Consider the following 12,983-nt stretch of genomic DNA (forward strand, 5'->3'; position numbering starts at 1 on the left):
AGTCTGATGGCCTTGAGATAAAGCTATTTTCAGTCTCTCGGTCCCAGCTTTGAAGCACCTGTACTGACCTCGCCTTCTGGATGATAGCGGGGTGAACAGGCAGTGGCTCGGGTGGGTGTTGTCCTTGATGATCTTTGTGGCCTTCCTGTAACATCATTTGGTGTAGGTGTCCTGGAGGGCAGGTAGTTTGCCCCCGGTGACCTCATACCCTCGTACGGTTGTGGGCGGAGTGTGAGTTGCACTATTTTGTTGTTTCTGAGATTGGTTGTGGGCGGATATGTTTTGTCAAAGTAGGCATGGTGATACAGGCTAGAAATGTTCTCTAAATTTGCATCTGTAAAAGTTTTGAGTGCTTTTGGTGACAAGACAAATTTCTTCAGCCTCCTGAGGTACAACAAAAATACTTGTCTTTCCATTGTCTGTGTGAGTGGAACTTCAGTTTGTCTGTGATGTGAATCGAACTTAAAACTTACTACCCTCTCCACTACTGTTCCATCGATGTGGATAGGGGGTGTTCCCTCTGCTGTTTCCTGAAGTCCACAATCATTCCTTAGTTTTATTGACGTTGAGTGTGAGGTTATTGTCCTGACACCACACTCCAGCCCTCTTCCTCCCTGTCATTTTTATTAATCAATACCACTGTTGTGTTCCGCAAACTTGATGATTTTACGTGCATTCGATCCATGTGGGTTAACAGGGACTACAAAATGAGCTAGTAGCATATTGATATGTGGGGCCCCAGTGTTGAGGATAAGAGTGGTGGAGATGTTGTTGCCTACCCTCAAACCCTGGGGGCGGCCCATCAGGAAGTCAACAGCTACAGTATACTGCTATCTAGACCCAGGGTCTCGAGGGAACAATTCAATGTACTATGGTGATTCAGGCTGTAGTCGAAAACAGCATTCTAAAATGGTATTCTCTTGTCCAGATTTTTTAGGGCAGTGTGCAGTGTGGTTGAGATTGCGTCATCTGTGGACCAATTGGTAAGCAAATTGGAGTGGGTCTAGGGTGTCAGGTAGGGTGGAGGTGATATGGTCCGGATGCAGGCAAAGGCAGTGATCGCTGAGATCTTGGAAACAAAACACAGAAGTGTACACTGAGTTAGTTAGGATGACATCAATGCCCATCCAACCCAGAAGCCAGCCGCACCAATGTGTCGGAGGAAACACAGTACACCTGGCTACCGTGTCAGCGTGCACTGCGCTCGGCCCGCCACAGGAGTCGCTAGTGCGGAACGAGACAAGGATATCCCTGCCGGCCAAACCCTCCCCTAACCCGGACGATGCTGGGCCAATTGTGCGCCGCCCCATGGGCCACCCGGTCGCGGCCGGCTGCGACAGAGCCTGGACTCAAACCCAGAATCTCTAGTGGCACAGCGAGCACTGCGATGCAGTGCCTTAGACCACTGCACCACTCTGGAGGGAAATTGTATCATTGTTATGTATTATGAATGGAAAATAGGAAAATCACCACAAGCCGCAAAAATAGGGCGGCCCCCCGCAATAAGTACCCATGTCATAACCCAAGACTCATTTTCCTTCCTCTGCTTTCCCTGTCCCAGATTTCTTCATAGGCTCTGACTCCATCCAGGGTACTGGTGTAAGGGCATCCTGCAGACCATTATGAACCACACTCTTCACAGCAGGGCCTCTCACACCCTCAGCTTCTTCCCTGCTCCTCTTCAGGTACAGAGAGTTAGTTCCTGACTGAGCTTAGAGTTTATGTCTACAGGGGTAGCCATAGAGAATTATTGACTCAGAGAATCAGATAGATATCTCTGTATCTATACTGAATAAAAATATGAACACAACATGTTAACTGTGGGTCCCATGTTTCATGAGCTGACATAAGATCCCAAAAATTTTCCATAAACACAAAAAAGGTTTGTTGTTTTACATCCCTGTTAGGGAGCATTTATTCTTTACCAAGATAATCCATCCACCTGACAGGTGTGGCATGTCAAGAAGCTGATTAAACAACGTGTTCATTACACAGGTGCACCTTGTGCTGGGGACGATAAAAGGGCACTCTAGAAATGTGCAGTTTTGTCACACAACACAATGCCACGTGTCTCAAGTTTTGAGGGAGCGTGCAATTGGCATGCTGACTGCAGGAATGTCCACCAGAGAATTGAATGTTAATGTATCTACCATAATCAATCAATCAAATGTATTTATAAAGCCCTTTTTACATCAGCCGATGTCACAAAGTGCTGTACAGAAACCCAGCCTTAAACAGCAAGCAATGCAGATGTAGAAGCCGCCTCCAAACTCATTTTTAGAGAATTTGGCAGTACGCCCAACCGGCCTCACAACCGCAGACCATGTGTATGTCGTTGTGTGGGTGAGCGGTTTGCTGATAACGTTGTGAACAGTGTCCCATGGTGGCGGTGGGGTTATGGTATTGGCAGGCATACGGTACAGACTATTAACACAATTGCATTTTATCAATGGCAATTTGAATGCACAGAGATACAGTGGAAATTAAATCCTGAGGCCCAACAGCGGCCATCACCTCATGTTTCAGCATGATAATACACAGCCCCATGTCGCAAGGATCTGTACACGATTCCTGGAATCTGAAAATGTCCCAGTTCTTCCATGGGCTGTATATTCACCAGATATGTCACCCATTGAGCATGTTTGAGATGCTCTGTATCAATGGGTACGACAGTGTGTTCCACAGCCATTGAAGAGGAGTGGGACAAGGAGTGGGACAACATTCCACAATCAACAGCCTGATCAACTCTATGGGAAGGAGAAGTGTCATGCTGCATGAGGCAAATGGTGGTCACACTGACTGGTTTTCTGACCCACGCCCCTACCTTTTTTTAAAGGTATCTGTAACTAACAGATGCATATCTGTATTCCCAGTCATGTGAAATCCATAGATTAGGACCTAATGACTGTATTTCAATCCATATATATCATTAATAAATAATATGAGTTAACCTGGGAACATTGTAATAAAGTAACATGTTTTGAAAAGATGATTAGGTGAGCTCTGTGAATGTTAAGTGAATGGGGAATAGAGGGCATGGTCTCCCTGTGGTGCAGCTGCTCCCTCTCCAGACAAAGGACAGTGCCCTTTCAATCTGTCACTCGGTATAACATACTATGAGGAGTCAACGACCAATCCTATTCACCCGAAGCAAACTGAAATGACGCCCAACTGAGCTCGCCCTCGGAAGCCCCACCTTCCTGGCTATAATACCGGGGCCTGCATCCATTTCCTAAATTCTTTGCTCTTCAGCGAGCCTGAAGGAATAACGTGTCACGCAATTTACAAACTTTTCAAGCACTTGAAGGCTACGAGATCCGGCTCCAACTTAGGTGTCTGTTAGTGGTGAGAATAGTACTTGTCCCCCTAGATGTTGCGAGTTTTGGGTCTTGGTATCGGTTTTTGTGTTTGCCAAAAGCTAACTACTTTCTGCTCTGCTTGTGCTGAAGAAAATGGCGCCGGAAGAAATGGCAGCAGTTTTACGGGCGCCCAACCAATTGTGCTATTATGTGGGGGGTTTTCGCAATATTTGTCAATTATTTTGTACATAATGTTTCTGCAACCGTATCTTACGGCAGAAAAGAGCTTCTGGATATCAGGACAGCGATCAATCACCTCGGATTAGACAAAGATTTTTATGTGCATATTTGTAAACAAATACAGCTGGTGCACGAAATCTAAGGAAGTCTATAGATTTTGCTCGCTGCAAGTAGAGTATATTGTGATAAATTGCAGCCCACACTACTTGCTTAGAGAGTTCTCAGCTATACTTTTCGTGGATGTTTATTTACCACCACAAACAGATGCTGGCACTAAGACCGCTCTCAGTCAGCTGTATAAGGAAATAAGCAAACAGGAAACCACTCACCCAGAGGTGGCGCTCCTAGTGGCCGGAGACTTTAATGCAGGGAAACTTAAATCAGTTCTACCAAATCTCCATCAACATGTTAAATGTGCAACCAGAGGGAAAAAAATTCTATATCACCTGTACTTCACACACAGAGACGAGTACAAAGCTCTCCCTCAATTTGGTAAATCCGACCACAACTCTATCCTCCTGATTCCTGCTTACAAGCAAAAAATTAAAGCAGGAAGCAGCAGTGACTCAGTCTATAAAAAAGTGGTCAGATGAAGCAGATGCTAAACTACAAGACTGTTTTGCTATCACAGACTGGAACATGACATTGAGGAATACACCACATCAGTCACTGGCTTTATCAATAAGTGCATCGAGGACGTTGTCCCCACAGTGACTGTACATATGTACCCCAACCAGAAGCCATGGATTACAGGCAACATTCGCACTGAGCTAAAGGGTAGAGCTGCTGCTTTCAAGGTGTGGGACTCTAACCCAGAAGTTTACAAGAAATCCCGCTATGCCCTGCGACGAACAATCAAACAGGCAAAGCATCAATACAGGGCTGAGATAAAATCATACTACATTGGCTCCGATGCTCGTCGGATGTGGCAGGGCTTGCAAACTATTACAGACTACAAAGGGAAGCACAGCTGCGAGCTGCCCAGTGACACGAGCCTACCAGACGAGCTAAGTCACTTCTATGCTCGCTTCGAGGCAAGCAACACTGAGGCATGCATGAGAGCATCAGCTGTTCCGGATGACGGTGTGATCACTCTCTCCGTAGTCGACGTCAGTAAGACCTTTAAACAGGTCAACATACACAAGGCTGCGGAGCCAGACGGATTACCAGGACGTATGCTCCGGGCATGTGCTGACCAACTGGTAAGTGTCTTCACTGACATTTTCAACATGTCCCTGATAGTCTGTAATACCATCATGTTTCAAGCAGACCACCACAGTTCCTGTGCCCAAGAACACAAAGGCAACCTGCCTAAAGGACTACAGACCCGTAGCACTCACGTCTGTAGCCATGAAGTGCTTTGAAAGGCTGGTAATGGCTCACATCAACACCATTATCCCAGAAACCCTAGACCCACACCAATTTGCATACCGCCCAAACAGATCCACAGATGATGCAATCTCCATTGCACTCAACACTGCCCTTTCCCAACTGGAAAAAGGAACACCGATGTGAGATTGTTATTCATTGACTACAGCTCAGCATTCAACACCATAGTACCCATCACTAAGCTAAGGAACCTGGGACTAAACACCCTCCTCTGCAACTGGATCTTGGACTTCCTGACAGGCCACCCCCAGGTGGTGAGGGTAGGTAGCAACACATCTGCCACGCTGATCCTCAACACTGGAGCTCCCCAGGGGTGCATCCTCTCAAAAAAAATTAAAAGCCCAGAAACTCACTGCCTTCCTGAAGACAAACAATGTATACGAAATGCAGTCTGGTTTTAGACCCTGTCATAGCACTGAGACTGCACTTGTGAAGGTGGTAAATGACCTTTTAATGGCATCAGACCGAGGCTCTGCATCTGTCCTCGTGCTCCTAGACCTTAGTGCTGCTTTTGATACCTACGATCATTATTTTGGAGAGATTGGAAACCCAAATTGGTCTACATGGACAAGTTCTGGCCTGGTTTAGATCTTATCTGTCGGAAATATATCAGTTTCTCTGTGAATGGTGAACTTTCACTGCTATGCAGATGACATACAGCTGTACATTTCAATGAAACATGGTAAAGCCCCAAAATTGCCCTCGCTAGAAGCATGTGTTTCAGACATAAGGAAGTGGATGGCTGCAAACCTTCTACTTTTAAACTCGCACAAAACATAAATGCTTGTTCGAGGTCCCAAGAAACAAAGAGATCTTCTGTTGAATCTGACAATTAATCTTAATGGTTGTACAGTCGTCTCAAATAAAACTGTGAAGGACCCCGAGCTCTCTTTTGAAGAACATATCAAGACCATTTCAAGGACAGCTTTTTTCCATCTACGTAACATTGCAAAAATCAGAAACTTTCTGTCCAAAAATTATGCAGAAAAATGTATCCATGCTTTTGTCACTTCTAGGTTAGACTACTACAATGCTCTACTTTCCGGCTACCCGGATAAAGCACTAAATAAACTTCAGTTAGTGCTAAATACGGCTGCTAGAATCCTGACTAGAACCAAAAAATGTGATCATATTACTCCAGTGCTAGCCTCCCTACACTGGCTTCCTGTCAAGGCAAGGGCTGATTTCAAGGTTTTACTGCTAACCTACAAAGCATTACATGGGCTTGCTCCTACCTATCTCTCTGATTTGGTCCTGCCGTACATACCTACACGTACGCTACGGTCACAAGACGCAGGCCTCCTAATTGTCCCTAGAATTTCTAAGCAAACAGCTGGAGGCAGGGCTTTCTCCTATAGAGCTCCATTTTTATGGAATGGTCTGCCGACTTATGTAAGAGACGCAAACTCGGTCTCAACCTTTAAGTCTTTACTGAAGACTCATCTCTTCAGTGGGTCATATGATTGAGTGTAGTCTGGCCCAGGAGTGGGAAGGTGAACGGAAAGGCTCTGGAACAACGAACCGCCCTTGCTGTCTCTGCCTGGCCGGTTCCCCTCTTTCCACTGGGATTCTCTGCCTCTAACCCTATTACAGGGGCTGAGTCACTGGCTTACTGGGGCTCTTTCATACCGTCCCTAGGAGGGGTGCGTCACTTGAGTGGGTTGAGTCACTGATGTGATCTTCCTGTCTGGGTTGGCACCCCACACTTGGGTTGTCCCGTGGCGGAGATCTTTGTGGGCTATACTCTGCGTTGTCTCAGGATGGTAAGTTGGTGGTTGAAGATATCCCTCTAGTGGTGTGGGGGCTGTGCTTTGGCAAAGTGGGTGGGGTTATATCCTTCCTGTTTGGCCCTGTCCGGGGGTGTCCTCGGATGGGGCCACAGTGTCTCCTGACACACTCCTGTCTTAGCCTCCAGTATTTATGCTGCAGTAGTTTATGTGTCGGGGGGCTAGTGTCAGTTTGTTATATCTGGAGTACTTCTCCTGTCCTATTCGGTGTCCTGTGTGAATTTAAGTGTGCTCTCTCTAATTCTCTCTTTCTCTCTTTATTTCTCTCTCTCGGAGGACCTGAGCCCTAGGACCATGCCTCAGGACTACCTGACATGATGACTCCTTGCTGTCCCCAGTCCACCTGGCCGTGCTGCTACTCCAGTTTCAACTGTATTGCTTGCTGTTTGGGGTTTTAGGCTGGGTTTCTGTACAGCACTTTGAGATATCAACTGATGTACGAAGGGCTATATAAAGAAATTTGATTTGATTTGCATGCTCAGTCCCCTCCTGTACTCCCTGTTCACCCAAGACTGCATGGCTAGGCATGACTCCAACATCATCATTAAGTTTGCAGACGACACAACAGTGGTAGGCTTGATCACCGACAACAACGAGACAGCCTATAGGGAGGAGGTCAGAGACCTGGCCGGGTGGTGCCAGAATACCAACCTTTCCCTCAAAGTAACCAAGAATAAGGAGATTATTGTGAACTACAGGAAAAGGAGCACCGAGCACGCCCCATTCTCATCGACGGGGCTGTAGTGGAGCAGGTTGAGAGCTTCAAGTTCCTTGGCGTCCACATCAACAACAAACTAGAACGGTCCAAACACACCAAGACAGTCGTGAAGAGGGCACGACAAAGCCTATTCCCCCTCAGGAAACTAAAAAGATTTGGCATGGGTCCTGAGATCCTCAAACGGTTCTACAGCTGCAACATCGAGAGCATCCTGACTGGTTGCATCACTGCCTGGTATGGCAATTGCTCGGCCTCTGACCGCAAGGCACTACCGAGGGTAGTGCGTACGGCCCAATACAGTATATCACTGCGGCTAAGCTGCCTGCCATCCAGGACCTCTACACCAGGCGTGTCAGAGGAAGGCCCTAAATATTGTCAAAGACCACAGCCACCCCAGTCATAGACTGTTCTCTCTACCACCGAATGGCAAGCGGTACCGGAGTGCCAAGTCTAGGACAAAAAGGCTTCTGAACAGTTTTTAACCCCAAGCCATAAGACTCCTGAACAGGTAACCAAATGGTTACCCCGGACTATTTGCATTGTGTGCCCCCACAAACCCTCTTTTACACTGCTGCTACTCGCTGTTTATCTTATATGCATAGTCACTTTAACTATACATTCATGTACATACTACCTATATTTGCCCTACCAACCAGTGCTCCCGCACATTGGCTAACCGGGCTATCTGCATTGTGTCCCACCACCCACCACCCACCCCTCTTTTACGCTACTGCTACTCTCTGTTCATCATATATGCATAGTCACTTTAATCATACCTACATGTACATACTACCTCAATAAGCCTGACTAACCAGTGTCTGTATATAGCCTTGCTACTGTTATTTTCAAATGTCTTTTTACTGTTGTTTTATTTCCCGACCTACATACCTACACACACATACATACATACATACATACATACATACATACATACATACATACATACATACATACATACATTTTTTCCGCACTATTGGTTAGAGCCTGTAAGTAAGCATTTCACTGTAAGGTCTACACCTGTTGTATTCGGCGCACGTGACAAATAAACTTTGATTTGATTTGATTTTGTAGCCAGTGCTCCTTGTTTGAGTCAGATGGCCAGTGGTAAGAGTCCGTTCAAAAAGACTAACCAGCCGAGTTAGGCTCATGCTGGTTTTGCTGGCAAAGATTATGCACTATTCCTGATATGCTCTGTAGGGTTTTCAAAGTGAGAATCTGTTGACATGAGTCATCTTTGGATTCAGCGGAGGAGAGTGAACAATTGGTGGTAAACGTGCCTTTGATGGCGTTTTCTCTCCCAAAGCAGAGTTCCTCCAGGTTCGGATGAAGTTATTTATCTCCTGTCCCTACAGCTGTGAAGTGTCACTTACCCCTGCTTAAAATGTTTGCAGATGAGTGGCGAGTTACTTCACTCCAGAGACTAATAATGGATAATCCTAGCACAGTGCTTCCAAATAAACGTGTTGGTTCCTCTGGATTCCTGAGAGGGACAGGCGGATGTATTTGGATGAGCCTCTTTCGTTAAAAAGGTTGTTTGGCTCGGGGCCCTTCTCCCCAAGCATTTGCTGTGGCAACAGTACCCCCAAGTGGCTTGGTCAATGGGGGCAACCAGAGATCTGGTTGCCGAGGCCCCTGAAACCTGTCTGGGCCAGGTATCAGAACGCACAATTATTTCTGCATGTTCAGAAACACAGTTGTCAAGAGTGATGGATATGAATAACATAAAATGACGGGAATTGACAATTCAGATATGGTCCTGTGTATGACCGGTAGGAGGCAATGCAGTTCAATCCACATGATCCTGGCTGGCTACCTACCTTACTGCTGTCCCCCACCCACTGGGCAATGATAGTATTAATAGTGTTTTAGGTTCTCTGTTGTGTGCCTCTCCTTGTTCTCAGTGGTTAGTACATGGAACTTCATGTCCCACTTCTCATTAATGTGATGGCTCGTTGCAGTGATATGTGACAGCGTGTTCATAGATGTCCAACAATCTGTTGTTAACTCCACATATGGCATTTGAGACATTGCGCTTTGCAGAACATTCATTGTAAAATTGATCTATCAGAACTGTCACGACATCCTCTACCATTAACAATGGCTGCATATCAACTGCAATCATTTCTGTAATCAGCAATGGGATTTTCTCACTCTGTCCCTTATCACACTGCTACCAGCAATGAGTTGGGTCTCAGGGTGCGTCCCTTTCAGCATTACATCTGTACTGCCACTGTAGCCCAATTCCACCTCGCAAAGTTTGAATTTCATCACCTTCTCATTTAACTTCTCGAAGTATTGCCATACAAGACTTCGCTGCTTTTGCTTCCTTGTCTCACTCTTTGCCATTTTTCCAACTATGGCAGCCGATGACGGCGTCCGGTGCACTTTATATCCTTGACAAATAATTTGAAAGATGCATATCTCCTCCAAGTTACAGCATTGTTGCATTAGGTATTTGTTTAATTTAAATGTTTGCCTTTATGATTATTATGATCTGGACCTGTTAGTGGTAGTTTTGTGATAACTGCATTGTGGTTAGGAATTATTTCTAAACGTTCACAATACCAAATTGGTTTAAACGTCACACCTCTAGTGTCCAGTGCCTGCTTTAAGCAAGTACAGTGCATTCGGAAAGTATTCAGACCCCTTCACGGTTTCCACATTTTGTTACGTTACAGCTTATTCTAAAATGGATTAAAAAATATATATAATAATAATAACAAAGGAATTGCAGCAATCTGCACACAGTACCCCATAATAACAAAGCAAAAACAGGTTTTTGGACATTTTTACAAAGAAAAAAGGGGAAATTAGGTATTTACGTAAGTATTCAGATCCTTTGATATGAGACTTGAAATTAAGCTCAGGTGCATCCTGTATCCATTGATCATCCTTGAGATGTTTTTACAAATTGATTGGAGTCCACCTGTGGTAAATTAAATTGGTTGGGCATGATTTGGAAAGGCACACGTCTATATAAAAGGTCCCACAGTTGGCAGAGCAAAATCCAAGCCATGAGGTCGAAGGAATTGTCCGTAGAGCTCCGAGACAGTATTGTGTCAGCGCACAGATATGGGGAAGTCTACCAAAACATTTCTGCAGTATTGAAGGTCCACAAGAACACAGTGACCTACATCATTCTTAAATTGAAGAAGTTTGGAACCACCAAGACTCTTTCTTGTGCTCTCTGCCTGGGCGAACTGAGCAATCGGGGGAGAAGGGCCTTGATCAGAGAGGTGACCAAGAACCCGATGTCCACTCTGACAGCACTCCAGAGTTCCTCTGTGGAGATGAGAGCACCTTCCAGAAGGACTACCATCTCTGCAGCACTCCACCAATCAGGCCTTTATGGTAGGGTGGCCAGATGGAAGCGACTCCTTAGTAAAAAGCACATGACAGCCCACTTGGAGTTTGCCAAAAGGCACCTAAAGGACTCAGACCATGAGAAACAAGATTCTCTGATCTGATGAGACCAAGATTGAACTCTTTGGCCTGAATGCCAAGCATCACGTCTGAAGGAAACCTGGTACCATGAATGTTCAGCTGCAGGGACTGTGAGACTAGTCAGGATCGAGGGAAAGATGAATGGAGCAAAGTACAGAGACATCTTTGATGAAAACCTGCTCCAGGGAACTCAGGACCTCAGACTGGGGCGAAGGTTCACCTTCCAACAAGACAATGAACCTAATCACACAGCCAAGACAACACAGGAGACACTCCCCATCCAACCTGACATAGCCTTAAAATTATCTGCAGAGAAGAATGGGAGAAACTCCCCAAATACAGGTGTGCCTGTCACACCCTGATCTGTTTCACCTGTCCTTATGATTGTCTCCACCCCCTCCAGGTGCCGCTTATTTTCCCTGGTGTATTTATCCCTGTGTTTCTTGTCTCTCTGTGTCAGTTCGTCTTGTATGTCTTTCAAGTCAACCAGTGGTTTTTCCCGTTCTCCTGATTCTATTCCCTTTTACTAGTCCTCCCGGTTTTGACCCTTGCCTGTTTTCTGGACTCAGTACCCGCCTGCCTGGCCATTCTGCCTGCCCTGAACTCGAGCCTGCCTGCCCCTCTGTACCTCCTGGACTCTGAACTGGTTTTGACATTTTGCCTGTCCACGACCAGTCTCTTGCCTACCCCTTTTGGATTGAATAATACATATCAAAGACTCAAACAATCTGCCTCCTGTGTCTGCATCTGGGTCTCGCTTTGTGTCCTTATAGTGCCAAGCTTGTAGTGTCATATGCAAGAAGACTCAAGGTTGTAATCGCTGCCAAAGGTGCTTTAACAAAATACTGAGTAAAGGGTCTGAATAGTATTTATTTTTAATAAATATGCAAAAATGTCTTAAAAAGCTGTTTTTGCTTTGTCATTATGGGGTATTGTTTGTAGATTGAGGGGGACTTTAATAAAAATACATTTTAGAATAAGGCTGTAATGTAATTTTTGGGGGGAAAAGTCAAATAGTTTATTTTGATTGTACAAATGCTATGGCATAGGCTAAATCTGTGTCTAGAATAAATGCTGGCAACAATAGCCAGTCATGCATTATGGTATTTATTAGCCTATTTCATTGGTAATTGAATAGAACTAAGTGAATCATTCGCATTTTCATATGTCGTTCTTGTTCTTTGTACTCTGAGATGGTGATCACTATTTACCACAGCCATAAAGTCTTAACCCCGCATATTTCTACAATTTATTTTCTTAAAATCAGATTTTAAACCTAACCCTAAACTTAACCACACTGTTATCCTTATGCTTAACCCTAGCCTAATTTTTTTTTTTTTAAATCATACATTTCAATAGAGCACATTTTTACGCTGTGGTAAATAGTAAAAACCCTCTGAGATGCGCTCTGAGTGATAGTGCAGTAATGTGCACTTGAGATATAGGCTTTACAGGCATTTAAAGCATACTTCTGGGTTTTCCGATCACGAGTGAATCCTATTATGAGTATCAAGTGTGATGGAGACGAATAGTAGTTTGACGAGGTCGGCACACCCCTGTTTAATAACTGTACGTTGTGTGGATGGAAACAGCCTGACCATATATACACACACACTCCTCAACTGCCCACTTGTCATTCTAATCACAAGCTCTGAATGAGAATTACACTTGACTAAATGTGAATCTCTACTCTCCACTATTTCTGATAGCACCGATACAGCTTTCCTGCCGCTACCATCTTTAAAAAAAAAAAAAATCACAGGCCCAGTCTATACTAGCAAGGCATTGTTAAAGTGCTTTCTGAAGCAGAAGTTGTGGAGTCTGACTGACAACCTGTAGCTAGCGCCGTGCTGCTAAATTGCTGTTGTGGATTCCCTCTCACAGTGTAAAAATCAGCACGATGTAACGGTTCTCGTCTGTCGAAGGAGAAGCGGACCAAAATGCAGCGTGGTATTTTTGAGACATGTTTAATGACGAATGAAAAACGAACTATACAAAAACAACAAATGGAACAAAAACCTATACAGCCTATGTGGTGACAACAAACACAGAGACAGGAACAATCACCCACGAAATACTCAAAGAATATGGCTGCCTAAATATGGT

At 44.9% G+C, this 12,983-nt stretch overlaps 1 pseudogene; it reads left to right on the top strand.

The window, feature by feature from the left end:
- The window catches only part of LOC135505629 (mediator of RNA polymerase II transcription subunit 23-like), a 34,733-nt pseudogene that overhangs the window by 9,900 nt on the left and 11,850 nt on the right, over window positions 1–12,983 (top strand).

This window comes from Oncorhynchus masou, chromosome 19 (assembly GCF_036934945.1).
Source record: "Oncorhynchus masou masou isolate Uvic2021 chromosome 19, UVic_Omas_1.1, whole genome shotgun sequence".
In the NCBI taxonomy this organism is placed as follows: domain Eukaryota; kingdom Metazoa; phylum Chordata; class Actinopteri; order Salmoniformes; family Salmonidae; genus Oncorhynchus; species Oncorhynchus masou.